Source organism: Canis lupus, chromosome 36, assembly GCF_011100685.1.
Source record: "Canis lupus familiaris isolate Mischka breed German Shepherd chromosome 36, alternate assembly UU_Cfam_GSD_1.0, whole genome shotgun sequence".
In the NCBI taxonomy this organism is placed as follows: domain Eukaryota; kingdom Metazoa; phylum Chordata; class Mammalia; order Carnivora; family Canidae; genus Canis; species Canis lupus.
This window is the reverse complement of record NC_049257.1, coordinates 20,859,253-20,877,050: the sequence shown is the minus strand read 5'-3', so window position 1 is coordinate 20,877,050 and position 17,798 is coordinate 20,859,253. Positions and strand designations below refer to the sequence as shown.

The 17,798-nt window shown below is 41.5% G+C and overlaps 1 long non-coding RNA gene across 1 annotated transcript in view; it reads left to right on the top strand.

Annotated features, from left to right (window-relative positions):
• The first annotated feature begins 4,045 nt into the window (after window positions 1–4,045).
• LOC102151426 overlaps window positions 4,046–17,798 on the top strand; it is a 79,160-nt gene continuing 65,407 nt past the window's right edge. The window contains exons 1-4 of the long non-coding RNA XR_005384772.1: window positions 4,046–4,370; window positions 4,487–4,658; window positions 10,029–10,156; window positions 12,632–12,745. This is a non-coding gene — a long non-coding RNA (uncharacterized LOC102151426). The remainder of the gene's footprint in view (window positions 4,371–4,486; window positions 4,659–10,028; window positions 10,157–12,631; window positions 12,746–17,798) is intronic.

Genomic DNA, 17,798 nt, shown 5'->3' with positions numbered 1-17,798 from the left:
AGTTGTGCAATTGTTTGAAGTATCAAACATTTGTATTTAACACTATTGGACATGGCAGTTGAGACATGGGAGCTAACAGATGTGGCAAGTGCCTACATTCTATAGACTTTCATGATAAGGGACACCTGTCTTTGGCATTGAATTATGATGCGGCTTTGTTATAATTTAATCAAGACTCCACCACACCACCCAACAGAGATGGCACCCAAGAAATAGTGGGCAATGGTATTCTCTGCTAAAATGTTTGTTACCCCCAGACACTTGGATTCCTTTCCAGAAGGCTCTTCACTGACTCGGAAGAGATCCTAGTGGGGTCATGAGAAAGGCCTTCATCCCGCTGCTGATACAAGGCAGGTAAATTAGAGATATTTTTCAACCCAATTTACAAAGTTAAGACATCAGCTCACAAAAGGCCAGAATGACCATGAAGGTGTCTGCGTAGCCACTTAGATATTATATTCCCCTAACTAAAAATACCCTACTTAAAAGAGAGGAGAGTTCAATTCCAGGCTCCTACTCCTGAGATTTTTATTTAAAGAAGATCCTATCTTTACTCGCAGCTGAGAGGCTGAAGATTAAAAATTAGCCACTGTATAGTAGCAGAGCAGTAACAATTTTTCATAAAGGTTTTTACTACACATTTGGGATTATAATTTCAATATTATGCAAATGCATTTTATGGATCTGTAATACAGAATGTGTACTGGCATTAATGTGCATTAGCGGGCGAGCACAAAAAGGCTCCAAATGAGCCATTTTGGTGTCTGCTTTCAACATGTATTATGAATAATAAGTAAAATGTTCTGGTTTAGAACAAATAATATAAAATCTGAATTTCTCTTGGTGTACATCAGTGATACAGCCCTAGGCACCTCCCAAGGAATTCTTCTATTGGACACAATTAAAAACTGGCTCTTAATATATTCCTGCTTATGGCTTCTCTTCTTGAATGGGATATGAAAATAAAATAAATACATTTAATGTGAAAAGGGGGTAGTTTCCCTCTGCTGATCAAAATCAGGCATTAACCACATGAGTGAGTTCAAAAAGGGTGTGTTCCCTTGTATATCAATACGGTGGCCCAGGCTCCTTCTATTTTTAGAGGTTCTGAGTATTAAAAATAGAAGAAGCGGGATCCCTGGGTGGCGCAGCGGTTTGGCGCCTGCCTTTGGCCCAGGGCGCGATCCTGGAGACCTGGAATTGAATCCCACGTCGGGCTCCCGGTGCATGGAGCCTGCTTCTCTCTCTGCCTATGTCTCTCTCTCTGCCTATGTCTCTCTCTCTCTCTCTCTCTCTCTGTGACTATCGTAAATAAATAAAAAAATTAAAAAAAATAGAAGAAGCATCTTAATAGGGCTACAGAACTTGGGCCATAGTTTCAATTAATAAAATAAACAAATTTCATGTCTTTAACATGAAATATTTCAGACAAGATAATTGTGTTATCCCAAAGATATTGAAGTGATGTACAAATAAGATTTCTTCACAGTGTGCTCCAGTCTCCAGTATGGGGACCCAGCTTGAAATTTATCTGATGTGGGTTCCAACTCTATCAGGGTATCGTCTTTGTTATAGATTGGAGAAAATGCTCAAAAACTAATTTGTGGCTCTTCCTTTTTTTTTTTTTTAAGATTGATTGATTGATTTATGATAGACCTAGAGAGAGAGAGTGAGAGAGAGAGAGAGGCAGAGACACAGGAGGAGGGAGAAGCAGGCTCCACGCCGGGAGCCTGACATGGGACTCGATCCCGATCCCGGGACTCCAGGAATAGTGCCCTGGGCCAAAGGCAGGCACCAAACCGCTGAGCCACCCAAGGATCCCCATTTGTGGCTCTTCCTGAATGCAGAGGCCTGAGCCAGATGGGTCTCTTAAAGCCTTAAAAAAAATAGTCTTTCCTTTTTTTAAAAAAGAAAACCTTAATATTCTCACATTCCAATTTTGCTTGATAGCAAAGAAAACTAGACTAAGTAATATCACAAGTACTGAGGGTGTGGCTGGTTATTTATAAATAATGTGAAATTTCTCTTTTCATTGGGGAAGTTAGGATCTTGGCATCTACTGATCTTGTTTCTTGCATGTGTATTTAATACCTGCCCCAGTTTTTAGTAGTCTTAGAGGAGGACATGGTTGCACTTGCCAGTGATTACAGGCTTAGGCATTCAACTTAGAATGATGTAAAAATTCTCTCTCAAACAGGTGTCCTTAGTAGATATTAAAATGCTACACATTCCGTGATTTCCCTTCAAAATGATAACAAAATTATCCATCTTTTGAGTTCTTACTGGGTTAAGAGTTTTGTACACATTATCTTAATTGACCCACAAAGCAGTCTCCCAAAGTAGGGCTTATAATCCCCATGAAATGGCTGAAGAATCTGAACTTTAAAAAGACTTGAGTAAAAAAATAAATAAATAAAATAAAAATAAAAAAATAAAAAGACTTGAGTAATTTGTATGAAATCACACAGCCATATAGGTCTGTCTAATTTCACAATCCAAATTTTTTACTGTGATACACCCATGGGCCCATAATTAATATGGTGGGCAGTAGTCTTGGCTTCATTTATCATGTAAATTACAGCAGTGGTGTTTGGTCCTTTACTCTGACACAGAAAGTGCAATTAATACTAAAGTCTGAACCAATTTCAACCAGCGATGACATCACTATGGTCTACATTGCTGCAGTTGGTTACTGCTTTCCATTTTCCCCTGACATTTCTCCATTCTAGACAGAGGTCCGTGGAAGGAAAGATGGATATAGCAAAAGGTCTAGGCAAGAACACAACAAATATGTGCTGGACAAATAAATCAGATTTTTTAAGTTCGCTGATTAAAATTCAACAAAAAGTCGCTGAGTACCTGCAGACCATAAACTATGGTTTCTGTCCTTGAGTCCTTAATATTTTGAAAAGACCCAAATTAAGGCCTAATAGTACTGAGGCCTTTCCAAGTATTAATTTACAATTAATATTGAGAGGAATGGAATATATTGTGTCCTAATTTGAAAATAAGCTGTGGGCCACATGCAGATAAGGCTCCTACTCTAAGATACCTTCCCAACGGGTGACATAGAAGATGCTGAATAGGAAGGGCTGAGGTGTAGAGGAGCACGCTTGAGATAACAAGCAGCGCATCCTCTTGAAACAATATTCCCAGCACCATCTGCAGAGTTGTTTCTGTGCATTTGACCCTTTGCACAATCTCGCTTAATCCTCATGGCTTCCTGTAAAGTCAGTATTACTATCTTCATTAAACAAATGAGGAAACTGAGGCTTAGGTGAAGCAAATTGTCTAAGGTCACATCGTTAAAAATGGTTGAGTGAAGATTGAACTGCAAGTCTGCTTGATTTCAGAGTAAGGAACGAGAAACACAGGAGATAATGAGTTTTAAAGAATGAATTTCAATTTTTGAAACCCTCTGGCAGGTCTCGCCTCTCTCGTGGCCTTTCAGCGCATTCTGCTCTGCCATTTCTGGATTTCTCTTGTCACTCCTTAATCGTAAGCTATTGTAGTTGCGAGAAGAGAGCTTGTGCACACCACTTTTGTTTTGTTTTGTTTTGTTTTGTTTTTAATTTAATTTATTATTATTATTATTATTATTATTATTTTTTTGCAAACCACTTTTGTGCTTCTTCCGGGGCCTGGTGTGGTGCCAGAGACAAAGCGGATATTCAAGGAGGATCTCCTTTATTCCTCATTCATTTACCAAGTGTTTAGTCTGTGGCCAAGTCCGGTAAAGAAGACAAGGCGTGCCCTCCAGAAGCTTCCAGCCCAGTGCAGGTGGTTTAAAGAGCCGAGGCTCCCAGCTGGGTGTGAAAGTGCTGTGACAGGGGAAGCAGGGCAGCCCACCCCCCACCCCGCAGAGGGAGGAGGGCACCCGAGGGAGTAGCCCTGTGCAAAGGTGAGCTCTACGCACGTGGGCTGCTCCAAGGACTACCAGTGCCCTGGAGCGTCTGGTTCATGGTCAGTGTCATAGGGCTGCTGAGCCAAAGGAGGCCTGGGATGCGGTGGGCGGGTGGAGGGGGGCAGCCAGAAGGGGACAGCAGGACGGTGGTGCAGGGGCCTCGGTCCTGAGCACCCCAGCCCAGGAGTTTGACCATCCAGAGGAGCAGCTCCGGCAGCGGAGAAGCCCCGCACGCCCGCAGCCCGGGGTAGGACCGTGCGGAGAATACGCTGGAGCCCAGTGCGTCGGCAGCAGGCAGGACGGAAAACCAAGCCAGAGGCGGGAGGGGCTGGCCTTCTGGAGAAGAGAAGGCCGTTTCCTGTCTACTTGGGAGACCCACAAATATTTTATGATGACTCTTGGAGCACCCCCTCCCCGCAAAACCATTTTCTTTCCTCATGAATTTGTGGGAGCCACCCGGACTAAGGTATTAAAGGAATCTTCCCTTCGGATGTCCTTGTGTTCAGATATCCCAGCTCCTTTCTCGGAGATTTAATTAGAGCTGCCTTGAGGCACTTTTTATCTTTAACAATCTCTCTGCAGGCAGAAGTAACAGAAGAACCGGAATCGATGTAAACAACCTAAGAGGAATACCTCGGAAAGAAAAGAAATATGATTTTTCCTGATACACATTTTTTATTTTGAAAAATCATGAAGATCTCCATTAGGAAATCATTCTTCCCTGGCATTGTGTTGCGTGCTCAACAAATAGAAGGTAAATATGCTAAAATTGGTGTCTTTTTCGTGGAAACCACATAACTATAAAGCTCTTTGTTTTCACCCAACTGCTGAAAACATTTGCGTAGGCAATTTCAGTAAACATTTGGAGAATTGGAAGTACTCTCTCCTACACATATGGTTCTTTATGAAGAGGTAATTTTTATCTATGTTCTACTCAATTGAATATTTATAAGTCTGTTTGGCCTCAAAGGTACCTGATCTCCCCCCAAAATACAACTGACCTGTAAAGCTAAAGTGAGATTTATCAGTTACCCTTTAAAAACTCACCAAGTTATTCTCGCTTTCTCCCTACAAATTTATTCCCAATACAATCCTAAATTTGTCTAATTTGCTGTGTTATTGCAATTAGTCAATCTTCCCTTAGTTACACAAATAATAGCCTTATAAGTTGGAGGCTGTAAATCATTCATCCATTAAAAATGCCACTTCCTCGTACGGCGCATTCGATTCATTTAGAAGAGAAAAAACCGTGGCATGGAACAGAATTATGCAATGTCATGGACACATTAACATTTGGATCAAAATTGTACATTGTGTCAGCCAGTAAACAGTATAAATGGTTCAGATTTGCAATAAATAATTGTCTATTAATACTCTGGCATGCTGGAGCAAATTACAGCCGCACTTCAGTGAGCACAGCTGCAGGTAGGCGCCCGGCCGGGGAACAAGTGGCTCGACTGCTCCGAGCGGAGGGAGCCCGTGGCGCGGGGGTGCGGGGCGGGCGGCAGGTGCAGGAGGGGGGCCCGCGGGCCTGGGCCGAGCTGGAGGAGCCCAAGGGAAGCCTGGAAACCGAGCCCGTGGCTGGGGAACCTGGGGGAAGCTCACATACCGAGCCCAGGGAGGGCGTCTTCCCCGTTTGCTGAAGCCCCGGGGGATGGTGGCACATTTTATGAACGGGACAGCTGCTCCAGGTGTGGCGGGGCCTGGCTTGGTGGTAGCAGCTACGACGCGGTCGGGCATTGGTTGTGCAGCCCCTGTGGGACTGCCAGGAAGTCAGACTCGGCCCAGAGCCGGCCTTATTCCTGGAGGTGTGACTTAGGTCCACCCTCCTTCCCTCTTTCTGGAATCTTCCTTACCAGCCAGTTGAAGACCCCAAGGTCAATACCATTTTCACTGTTTGGCCTAAGGCCCTTCAGCGCTGTTCAAATGCGAACAAGGTGTCCAGAAAAGTTGGGAAGTGGACATATCAGCATCCATTGACATGTTGGCATGCAGCAGGTCATCAGGCCCAAATTAGGGCGCTGAGTATGATGAGGGGGAGCTTAGGGCAGGTAACTTTTGCTAGTGGCGAGGGGAGAATGAATGCTGCCCAGAAGACCACACAGAGGCACCAGGCACCTCAGGGTGTGGGGGGCTCCGCTCAGGGAATGAGGGAATGGGTCTCAAGAGTGACTAATATTTGAAAAATGTATTCGTGAGGGCAGGACTGCTCTTACCACCTCCACTTCCCAGATGAGAAAACTGAGGCCCAGAGATGTTAAGGAGCCTGCTGGTCAGGTGTACCCAGCCAGTTACAATTTACACTGGTGGATCCAGTATCTCTAAAAGCTCATTTATCTTGGTTCATAATTTAGCTCAAGGTTCTCTGGGAATCACAAAGCTTACTTAAGTTAAGGCCATCTGGTTCAGCCAATGGAAACTGTGACCCTTGGCAAAGACCAAAGTTTTATGGATTTCTCTACAATAAAGATTCTAGACTCAAAACACTGAATTTATTCCTTTATTCCTACTACTCTCCTACTCAATGTCACTTAGCTTATGAAGAAAAAAATCCATTTGTTTCCAAATTTAGCATTCATTTACTATATACATTCAAAATACATACAAGAGTTAAGGCAGCCTAATAAATCATATTTTAACAAAAGTATTGATATCTGAAAAAGCTACTTGTCTAGAGGAATATGATTTTTCTTGATTGAATTGGATAATATTTTCATCAAAATTATGAGGAGAATTTATTGAGCACCTATTAAATGTAGGGCATTGCCCTGGATTTTAGATGATTGCCTAATTTTGCTTTTCATGTCTGCTCAAAGCCAAGTTTAATTTGGAGCTATTTCTCAAGAAGGGGGAGCAGCTGTGACTGATTTATTTAAATACTTTAGAACATTTGAAAATCATTTTTCTAATTCACCAGAGACTTATTAAATCCTCGCGGTTGTATATTCTCTCAAGCAGTATTAGTTTCTCCCTCATGTTGGGACAATTGCTGTGGTCTCATAACTATGTCTTTGCCAACAATAGCTACTTTTTTTTCTTGCACACTATGAAACTAATCCTCACAAAAAGTCATTTTTATGACATCATTCTCCTACTCAAAACTTTCAGTGTTCTTCACTTTCTTCCAAAACAAACTCCCCAGCTCGCATTGAAGGCCCCCACCATCTGGGTACTGTCTACCAACAGCGCATATTTCCCATTGCTTCCTCATGCTTCCCTCTGCACCTGGCACACATCTGATCCCGGATGCTGCATCCTCCATCAGCCCCACATCCTGCCCTTCGCCATCCCACAGCCTGCTGGGTCTCTACCATTCTCTCTAGAACTCCTCCCACATACTCTGCACATCATTTTCTTTTTCTTTTTCTTTTTTTTTCATGATTTTATTTACTTATTTGAGTGAGCGAGAGACAGAGAGAGAGAGCACAAGCATGGGGAGCAGCAGAGGGAGAGAGAGAAGCAGGCTCCCCACTGAGCAGGGTGCTGGCCGTGGGAGTCGATCCTAGGACCCCAGGATCATGACCTGAGCTGAAGACAGACACTTAACCCACTGAGCCACCCAGGCACCCCTCCCCACATCATCTTTGACAGACATCTTTCTTTGATTATCTTAGCTCCTTTTCTCTCTAGAATCCACAATTTGACACTTGTCACAGAATGATAAAAAGTTAAAACTGGCAGGGAGTAGAGCCATTTGTTATTCCTTTATACAACTTCTCTCAATCTTTATGTAGTGAAATTGTACTGGATTAAGGGTGACAAGATCTGATGCTGCCATTTTCTCAGGAGGTGGCCTTGGGCCAGCCCCATGAGCCCTTTGAGACTCAGTTACCATATCTGTAAAATAGGGACAACTGGTCTACTCACCCCACAAATTGGATTTGAACATCAAATGTGATAATGTATAAGAAAACGATTAATAAGTTCTAAAGTACTAAGTGTTGTTCCTGTTTTTCAGATGTCCCCACACACAACACCGTGCTCCTGTCTTCTCCACCCCATATCCCCAGTGCTAAAGACACTATTAGGGTGGAGCAGATCAGGACTTTGCAAATATTCTAATGACAATGTTCCACAATTCAAGGATATATCTCTCTGTGTTTAGGAGGATTAGACAGATTGTTTATTTTATTCACGTCAGATGGCTCTTTGGGTTGTGGAAATTTTGGCCGCCACCTTCTGCCATATTATAATTGGCAAGATTTCTGGGATCTTCAGACTCTATCCAGTACTTAGAGGTGTGACCCAAATCTTTAGCTGTCTATCTCCCACAGAGAGTGGTCCACAAATCTTTGGTGCAAAATGAGTAAATATTCATTCGTTATCTTTCAATGAGAGTGTGATAACTTTGGCAATGATGCTCATGTTTCCAAATTTGTTCAGATGATTTCAGTCATATTCCTCAAATACAACTTTCTGTAGTGCTAATTGCTCCAAACATCTAAATACCCGCATAGGTATGGAAGCCTCAGGCTGTTAATATGTTTCAAATTTACTTGCTGACTGTATGTGTTAGACAAATTTAAAAAGATGATCTGTCTGGTAAAGAGGCCCACTGGTCCTCAAAACGTCCCCATCTTTTAGTGTTAAAACAACAATAATGATTTGCTTCATTTGTGCACTACACACCAATGGCATGAGCTAATTGCATATCTACTATGGAATAATGTCTGTTATTACATGGGTAACTACACATTAACTCCATTGGAAACACTGGTAATTACACAGTATGTTACGTTAATGCACCTGTGTTATCTTCTGGTTGCCATATCATTAATTCAAGCGACCTCTATAAATCTGTTTCCCGCCATCATTTTCTCACTCTGGGCCTCTTTATAACACTTTACAGACTGTTAGGAAAACAATCAATTAAGCTGTGCAATTAAAACTATTTATAAAAAAGATAATCTGAAGTGTGATCCTATTGCAGTTTTTGTTTTTCATCACTTCTGCTCTGTGTGACATATACAAATAACTGTAGAGGCGAACTGTATTTCCTTTTGTGTGGAATCCAGACTGTTTTCACTTTGGAGAGAATTACAGTAAGTTTTTGGTTAAAAAAATTTTTTTTGTAAACCTTTCTGGTTCACAAACAGAATCACAGCTTCAAAGGGCCTAAGTTCACCCTAAAACAATCTTGACCAAGTTTTCACAACGCCAACACACTTAACAAAGGAAAGTTTACGTTTGCTGCTAAACCCTGAGTTGACTCCCCGTCAGTTATGTCTGGTTATACCAAACCTGACTTTTCTGCCCTCAATCTGGTCCTGACCATCTCTTCTTCCTGCAAGCCCCCCCCTTCAACTGCAAAGCAACCACAGCCCAGGGGATTAAATCCCCTTGGCATTTTCTTAGTTACTGGCAGGGCTACAAAACAGAAAATAACAGCAGGAATCTGAAGCCAGTGCTTTTATTGGACTAACTAACGATATAAATAAAATGGTCCCTGATTGAGCTTCAGAGCATCACTGTCTCTTTATCAGGCCATAGAAAACAGATCCAGGAGGGCGATAAATACGGCACATAACAGAGTGGAATTAAATGATTAGGCTTGAATTAACACCCTGTTTCTGAGCCTCACTTAGTGTTCCATGGCCCCAATGAAACACTGCAATTCACAAACGCTCAAGGCCCATTTAATTTTTATTTCGAGCTAGTTCAGAAGAAGGGATTACCTATAACTCCCCCCTATTCCATTGTATAACTCTTGAAGTCACAACACTGATCCTGTCTAGATAGCTGTTAGGAAAATAGACTATGCTATAGGAGTCACAGAGTCTATCCAGAATCTTGCCTCCAAGCAGTCATGTTAATTAAACGGAACCAAATCCCTGTCCCTGTGAAAGTGACCAGGCTGTCTTTGATGGGAAAACAATGAATTAATTAAATCCACTTGATTACCTTCCTTGGTATTAATAACAAAACTCGGCAATTGTTAGTTCAATTTTTTTTTTTAAACTTTGACTTTGGCAGGACCAAAATGGAATTTAAGATCACCTCCAAGGGTCATACAGGGTGGCTCCTTTTCCTAGTGTGCCTTATGCTATGTGATAAGTTGAGTGAGTTTAACTTAAACCCCGCTTGAGGAAAGTTAATACTGTTCTACACATTTCCATTTCAACAGTGGCTGTAGAGCAAGAAATCTAAGGATGACATTAAAAGAAGACGTGACTATGCCAGTGAAGCACTTGGAAATTTCAGATGAAATATGCTGCATAAAATCCACTGGGTGTGTCTGTAATCTGAACTGAGGTATGGGATTGAAGTATATGTATTTATAAGCCAAGGTCCTTGAGAGTTGCGAGGTAAGGGAACTTGGAGTTTCTAGCACTTTCTAGGAATGACTTCATTCTGGGCTTTTTTGTCATTGAATCCTCACAATATCCTATCAAGGGGATACAATCATTCCCATTTTACAAATAAGGAAGCCCAAAGAGTCATGATATAGATAATATTTATTTCATTTTATTTCATAAATAAAATAACTGCCCAAATTCACACGGGAGGGATAGGCTGAGATTCAGATCCATGTCCAGCTGATTCCAAAGCTAGACCTATCAATACTATGGTATCACCTGCTTTAGACCCTTAGCCCCACTGGAGCTTTGACATAGAAACTTCCCCAATAACCAAAGGCAACCATTATGTAGAAGAGGAATGAGACTAATTCAGTATAGTGTCCAAAGAGTAGAAAAGGAACCAAAGCATATGGCCATGCATTATGAGAACATCTTTTTTATAAAAGTCCTAGGAGATCCAGATGTTCAACCAGTTGAGGAGCTCTCCTGTTTATGAATCTGCCTATCTGAGATTGCTTCGGAGTATGAGTAATGGCATAAGTGGAGTCCAGAATCTACCTATGATCACCTGAAGGAGCACCATGAGTCCTGATTGAAATACAGCAGGACTCTTCCACATTCTTAATAAGATGAGGTCTGACGATACTTAAGTTTTCCCAAACCATCAGCTCAACATAGCACGAAGTTGCGTACAAGGCGATCAGACATCTCTTAAGTCAAGCCTTCTCCCCTTTGATACTTTTTGACAACAAAATTACCACAATCCCGACTCAAATTTATGCTTGAGTACCTTCAATGAAATGCCCAGTAACATACACGTAATTCTCTCTTAAATCAATCTTATTTTTCAGGCCTGGCCATCTGAGGACTAAACTGGGGAGAAGTTGCAAAAATAAAAATCATTTTTTAAAAGATGGTCACTAGTGCAAGCTTCCTGATGATAGATTTACTGCAGCTTAAGAGTGTTGAGTTGTGTCTTATCTGTTGAATTATGTCTGGGCACTCAATAGGTAGGAAAGTGTCTGATTTCATGTTCTATACAATATCCTTGTAATTTTTAGTACCCAATAAATTAATTAAAATGCTTTTGACATTCAATTAATGTTACATGGTAATAATTACATCTATTCCTTTGTAAGTGATAAATCGCCTGAAACTTTATGTTTTGAGAAAAGATCTTTGTTTACCAAAAAGATATTAATATGATTTCAGTAAGTTGCATTTGAATTATTAATTTGTCATTCCTTGGTCAGCATTTCTTAAGTAAAGGTCTAGGTTGTAATTGCTCATGTGTGAGTCTCAGCTTTCGTGATTGTTCTTGGCTATGGTTTTTAAGGATAACAAGTGGGCATCCCAGGTGGCTCAGCAGTTTAGCGCCGCCTTCAGCTCAGGCCATGATCCTGGAGACCTAGGATCGAGTCCCACATCAGGCTCCCTGCATGGAGCCTGCTTCTCCCTCTGCCTGTGTCTCTGCCTCTCTTTCTCTCTGTGTCTCTTGTGAATAAATAATAAAATCTTAAAAAAAAAAAAAAAGAAAGTAACAACAAGGTCCTTGATATCTCCTGGCCTAGACTTAGATACAATCTCAGGCTTCTGTTTGACCTACACTTTTTCAGTATTAATTTAAGTGAAGTGAAATCGAGCTCTACTGTGTCAGCAATAAAAGACAGACTAAGCCTTTGAACTTGACTTCTAGTCTACTTGACTCCACAGCACACCATGGCTTCAAACAGCTTGTTTGGTGGAATGTACCAACTTGAGCATTTTCCCTACCAATTTGCTTATTGAAGGGATTGTTTTTGCACTTTGAAGACATACCTTCAGTTTAAAAAAATCCACGTAAGAATGGATAAAACTAGGAACAAAACAATGAACTTTACCAGAGTTTTCATTTTCAACTCGCCACAGTGGCAGTGTGTAACGTAATTACAGAGAATGCTCCCTTTAAAATTGTGAAGGATCTGCCTTTATGAGAGAAATGGCTAGCCATGGTAGAGAGAACAGCGTCACCATTTTTGACTTTACTGTGATTTAGTTTCTTCACCTAATGGGATTGTTGTGGAAATCAAAAGACATAAAAAGTGTGACTTGTACTCTAAAAAACCTTAAGGTGGTATGCAAGTATGAGGTATTACTGTTAATAATTCTCAGTAAAGACTGGCCAGGATTTTAAGTTCTTATCCTTGCTGTGCCACTTTTTATTACCCATTGCTTAAAACCCTGCCCCTCTGGCCTTACTTCAGACCTTGTAAACTTGGGCCTCCTCAAAACACTTAATCACCCATCACATAAAGTTTTAATTCACGGTGCCAAACTATAAAGCCATTTCTAGAACCATTCTGTCCGATTACCGTGCGCCCTTTAACACCCTGCTCTTGGTTTAAACCTTTTCCTTTGAGTTTAACTATATCTTTTTGTTTTTGGCCAGGAATTTGCAGAGGTGAAATTGTCCAGGAAATCGTTTTCCCAGATGCTCTGTTTTCTGATTTGATGTTAGAGAAGCTGTCCTCCGAGGTGAACATGGAAACTCACTGCACCTCAGGTGAGTCTCAGCTCAATGTCTCTCTTTATTACTTGGGAATTATTATTGGTGTGATTTGAAACCTTTCTGTTCACCTACAGTGTTTACCTCTGTATCATCCGTCTCCTCTGATATGTCTGTTCCAGAAGAGAAGGGGCAGGGCTTGTCTCCTTCATCACAGTCTTCTGGGCCTACTGTACTTTCTGGAACCTAGGAAAAGCCCGACAAATTGTTGAATGACCAGATGAATTGCTATAAATAGAGGTCACATTTAATATCACTAAAGCATTTAGGTCTAAATACTGTTTTTTTCCTTCTTCCAATGAAAACTCAACATTTTTCTCATCTCTCACGCTAAAAATTTCACTAGCTAGGTCCTTAGCAATTTTAATTCCTTACTCACATCACTGTTTTTCTCAGGGCCAAGGCTGGGCCAAACACAATCGAGGTTTTCAAAAAATATATTTTTCATATGATTTAAAAATATACTCATGAGGGGAAGGCTCATAAGATTCAGCCTCAGCCACAATCTGGACTATGGGCTGCCAAGTGCTGCATAAATAAATCATCAAGTCATTTTGGCATCCTGTGGGCCAGAAGGAATATCTTTTTCAGTAGATTTAAAGAGACATGGTTCTGAAAGAAAGGGGAGCAAAGTGAGTGATTAAATATGTACTCTTCTATTATTCTTCTGGAGTTTGGACAAGTCCCTTGAAGTGGTGACTGTCCGTTTTACCAAGGGCAAATTCTTTTTTTTTTTTTCCCTCTCTTTAATTGGAACCTACTGTGGACTTGAAAGAATCCATTCCAATATCCACAACAAATGCCCCCTACCTCGTTTGCACTATTGGTGCACTTAGCAAAGGAAAATGCAACCCAGCAGTCAGAAGAGCAGGTCACAAGGACAGCGTGTGACCATGTACGTGTACATGTAGCACAGAGGCAGATAAGCCAGAAGGAGATCAAGTTAGAGAAACAAGGACAGTGGAGGGTGGTCTGTATGGGTAGCAGGCTGGAGGGGCTGCTCGCGCATAGAGTCTACAGCAGTGGCTCAGGGTGGGTGTCCAGACGAGAGCTCCGCTGTGCATCTCTCTCTCTCTCTCTCTCTCTCTCTCTCTCTCTCTCTCACACACACACACACACAAACACACTGTGACCAGCTGCCTCCCTGGTCGAGTCTCCCTGGCTAATCCAATCCAGGTTGTTCAATTGCTCAATGGCCTTCAGGAATTGTCAGAGTGAAGAGCACTGAATAAAAACAATGTGATGTATGCATTTCCTGTGGATTCAGAAGCCAGGAGTCAGAATCCTCCCTCTGACCTCAGAAAAAGAAATGGAAAAAGAAAAGCAGCTTTTTCCAGAAAGCTCTTTTATAAGTAACACTGTTCATAAAAAGATCTGTGTAACAGTCAGGGCGGTGGGGGCAAAAATTGCAGGGTCTTTTTTAGAAGAGGTGATTAAAACATGGTGCCAGTGATGTGAGAAGGTGTAACGCAAGTCATTTGGAGGAAGCCCTGAGGAGCTGAGGGTACCTGTGGGAACACACGTTCACAACCAGAAATATCAGGCAACCCCTCTTGTACACCCTATATTTGAACACATGCACACACAACGCTCCTTCTCTCAAAAAATATCCCTTTTTCCTGCCTTGTCTTACATGTAACCATGGCCAAAAATTAAAAATTGTACACAGTTCCTTTTGTGCTTTGTATTGACTGGAATCCAGGCCAGTTAGGGTTTTCATTCTTGGGAAGAAATGTGTTATCTGACCACTATCTGTATCTGTCTTAGTGGGTAGTTGATAGACCTTCCTTGGGTTATTAACCAGTTAGTTTCTCCCAGAAAAGAGGTCATTAGCTTCTAACATCACTCAGGTTGTCAGGACTTGCAGGTACCAGATCCTCTCATTCTGGTTTATCTTTAATTTAATCTCTAAATTTTTTTCAGCTTCAACTGTCGTCTTGGCTTCTACTTAATAACATATTTTTATCTGGTGGTCACGGTGGGGCGCGGGGTAGGAAGTGTGCGGTTTTTTTGTTTTGTTTTGTTTTGTTTTTTGTTTTTGTTTTAACAGCTCAATCACCAATCTAACGATGACAGAACTGACAAATTCTGCATTAACGGATTTCCTTCCTGCATCTAGGCTCCCAGCTGCCCAAAAGCCAGAGAGGGCAAAATAGATTCCAGGCAGTTACAGGTTAAGAATCATTTGCATAAATTAGCAAGTTTCGCAAATGAATTCATCTAGTGAGAAGTAAGACACGGGACACTGCATTTTAATAATTGACATTCCACATGAAATGCAATGTTCTTGAGGAGGAAATTGAGCTCCAGGTTGCTATTAGAACCAGCGGAGCAGCACGGAGTGGAGAGAAATGCCATCCCCCATTACGTGAGCTACCGCTCCTGCATAACAACGACGGCGATCGCTGGGCTCCTTTTAATAACCACACTAGTGTGCGCTCCCCGAGAGGGCGACTCAGAGGAATCTGCTCATCAGCAGTACTGAGCAGGAAATGAAAATAAAAGAGTTCTTCACATGCAGCCAGTCATTCTCACATTCTCTTTCTAAAGTCATCTTTCATTTTCTGTTTGATTTGGCAGCAGTTATCCCCTCCCTCTTCCTTTTGGGTTTTATGAAACACTTCAGAGATTATTTAAAATATACAGAGTGTGAGTAAAAAATGTTAATTATCCAATTCGGAGGTTGTCTTTCCTGAGATCGGGGAAATCACGAGGAGAGATAGGTGGGCCTTCAGATTTAAGAACCCGCCACGGTGAAAAAACCCCCCTGGTAGTGGGGGTGCCAAGTCAATGCCTTGGAAGGGGGGGGGTAAGGCAGCCAGGGTCAGGGCGTCCAGAGTGTGGGAAGTCCACACCACTCACGTGTGCCGTCCCAGAGCTGGAAACGAGTCCAGCCATAACTGTGTTTCCTGGCATAATTTATAATTAACATAAAATGAGTTAAATCACTCACTCGATGGACTTTTTTCCAAGTTCATGTAGAGTGAGTGTGTCATATCAATTAATTCTCAATGAACTGCAACAGCCAATAAAATTTCTCCCAGGCACTGGTAATAATCCAAGATCTTGATGGAAGAGGTATCATCATTCACATGAGTAGAAGCCTCAAATCATGTACAGAGAACAGGCACATGCAGTTCCTTCCCTGGAAGGGCGGGCGCGATTATTGCTAGCTGTCTGTTGTTCTTTCCAAATTGTTAAGCTTTCTGTTCACTGTGCTCTCACTTTTTATGCTGATAGCCTTTTAATTTTGCCTACACAACTGAATTCCCCCAGTGCAGCTGTCTGTTTTCGCAGGAGAGCTAATCTGAAAAAGTTAATACACATGAACAAATGAAACAGATTCAAATAAAAGGGACGTATTATATTACCCATATAATTGGGACATTTTCAATGGCTCTTCTGCATGTTCACAACCACAAATAATTGCCATATACAAAAATTAAGGCAACCAGATCTTTGGTCTGTGGCATTCAAATAGGGATCTTACCTGACGTTTGGGGGAGTCTTTTTGTGACCAATTGCTTCTTGTACAATGGAGATAAAACCCCAAAGCCCTACGTTTCTTTGTCGATGGTACATGATTATACAACAAAGGAACCAAGGGCCATTTGATTTGTCACTCCGAAGCTTGTGTTAAATGATAGTTCACTGAGTTGCCTAGGTTTTCCTAAACAATAACACCTGTTAACCAGAAATGTTTGATTTTATAGACATTTTTCTTTTACCTCGGGAATATTAGTTGGTCCTCAGGTTAAATAGGTTTGATAGTTTGAGAGGACAGTCTTTTGTCTATGTCTGTCTGCATGCTCATGGCAACTTCAAAGAAGGAATCCTGACGAGCCTGTTGGTATGTGTAATGAGTCGCCGTGGCTCTTCTCCCAATAAAGGGTGTGTTCAGACTTTGCTTATTTATAGACCAATAAAAAGAAATTTCCACTGTTCTCTTCAGCAGGCTGAGGATAAATAGCTCTTCCGTTTCTAACATTTAATGGTCACAGACACAAAAACAACTGCTCTGAATATTAAGCCAACATGCATATTTTTTTCCTTGAAGAGAAATCCTTGAATATGAAACAATGGAAGATTCAGATATTATCTTTCCCATTTTAGAACTGTTTTATTGCAACTTGTTTTCCTTAACAAAGAGGCACTCCAGGCTTAATTTGGTTACTGGATGAAGTGTCAGCTCACGTGCTGTGACCTGAGAGCTTAGGGCTCCATGGAATGGCATCTCATTCCTGAAGGCAGGGCAGCCCTAGCACCGACTGCCCTCTGACGAGGTGGCCACTGCTGGCTCGAGCTGCTTGTCATGAGCACGTGTGCAGCAAACGCTTTCTCTTTTCACATTCTAGAGCAAGGAACAGCATAAATTATCCCTAATTCTTGATTCTGTGATGAAGTAGCCATCTGGTATGATAGTATAGTGACAGTGATATAGGAGTGAACACTCTAGGCTTGGTCTATTGCACAGAAAAGGACAATAGGACATATTTTAAAATGTCAGGCTCCATCAGAAACATGTTCAGGAAAGTTTGCATTTATGAAAATAGATAGTATTGAAGATATATCATGATGCAAATCTAATTATGGCCGCTGGGCAGCTGAATTAAATTAAGAGTAAATCCAAATCTCTCCAATTAAACAATGTGTTATCCTTTTTTTGCTGCAAAAAAAGATGCTTTGCCATACTTCAGGGAAGTTGGGTCACAAAGGCTGTTGACCTGTCTACTCCTCTCCTGACATGTGTGTGTGGACCTCAAGCTCCATATATGATGAGTTTGGGCCATTTCCAGTCGGAGATCAGTGAAAATTGTCTTCACCACTTAATCTATGATAGGTGTATATATCCCTGGCATGGGGGCTATTGCAAAATCACATGTGTGTGAGCACAAGATATACCAATAGATCAGTAAGAGGTTTATTTTCCTAATGGCCTCCCATTTAATTTATTTATCTCCCATTCATTCATTCAACGAACATTGATTCAATACTTTTCATGCATCAAGCAGGAATAAGATGTCTCATTGAAATTTGAGGTAGGAGAACT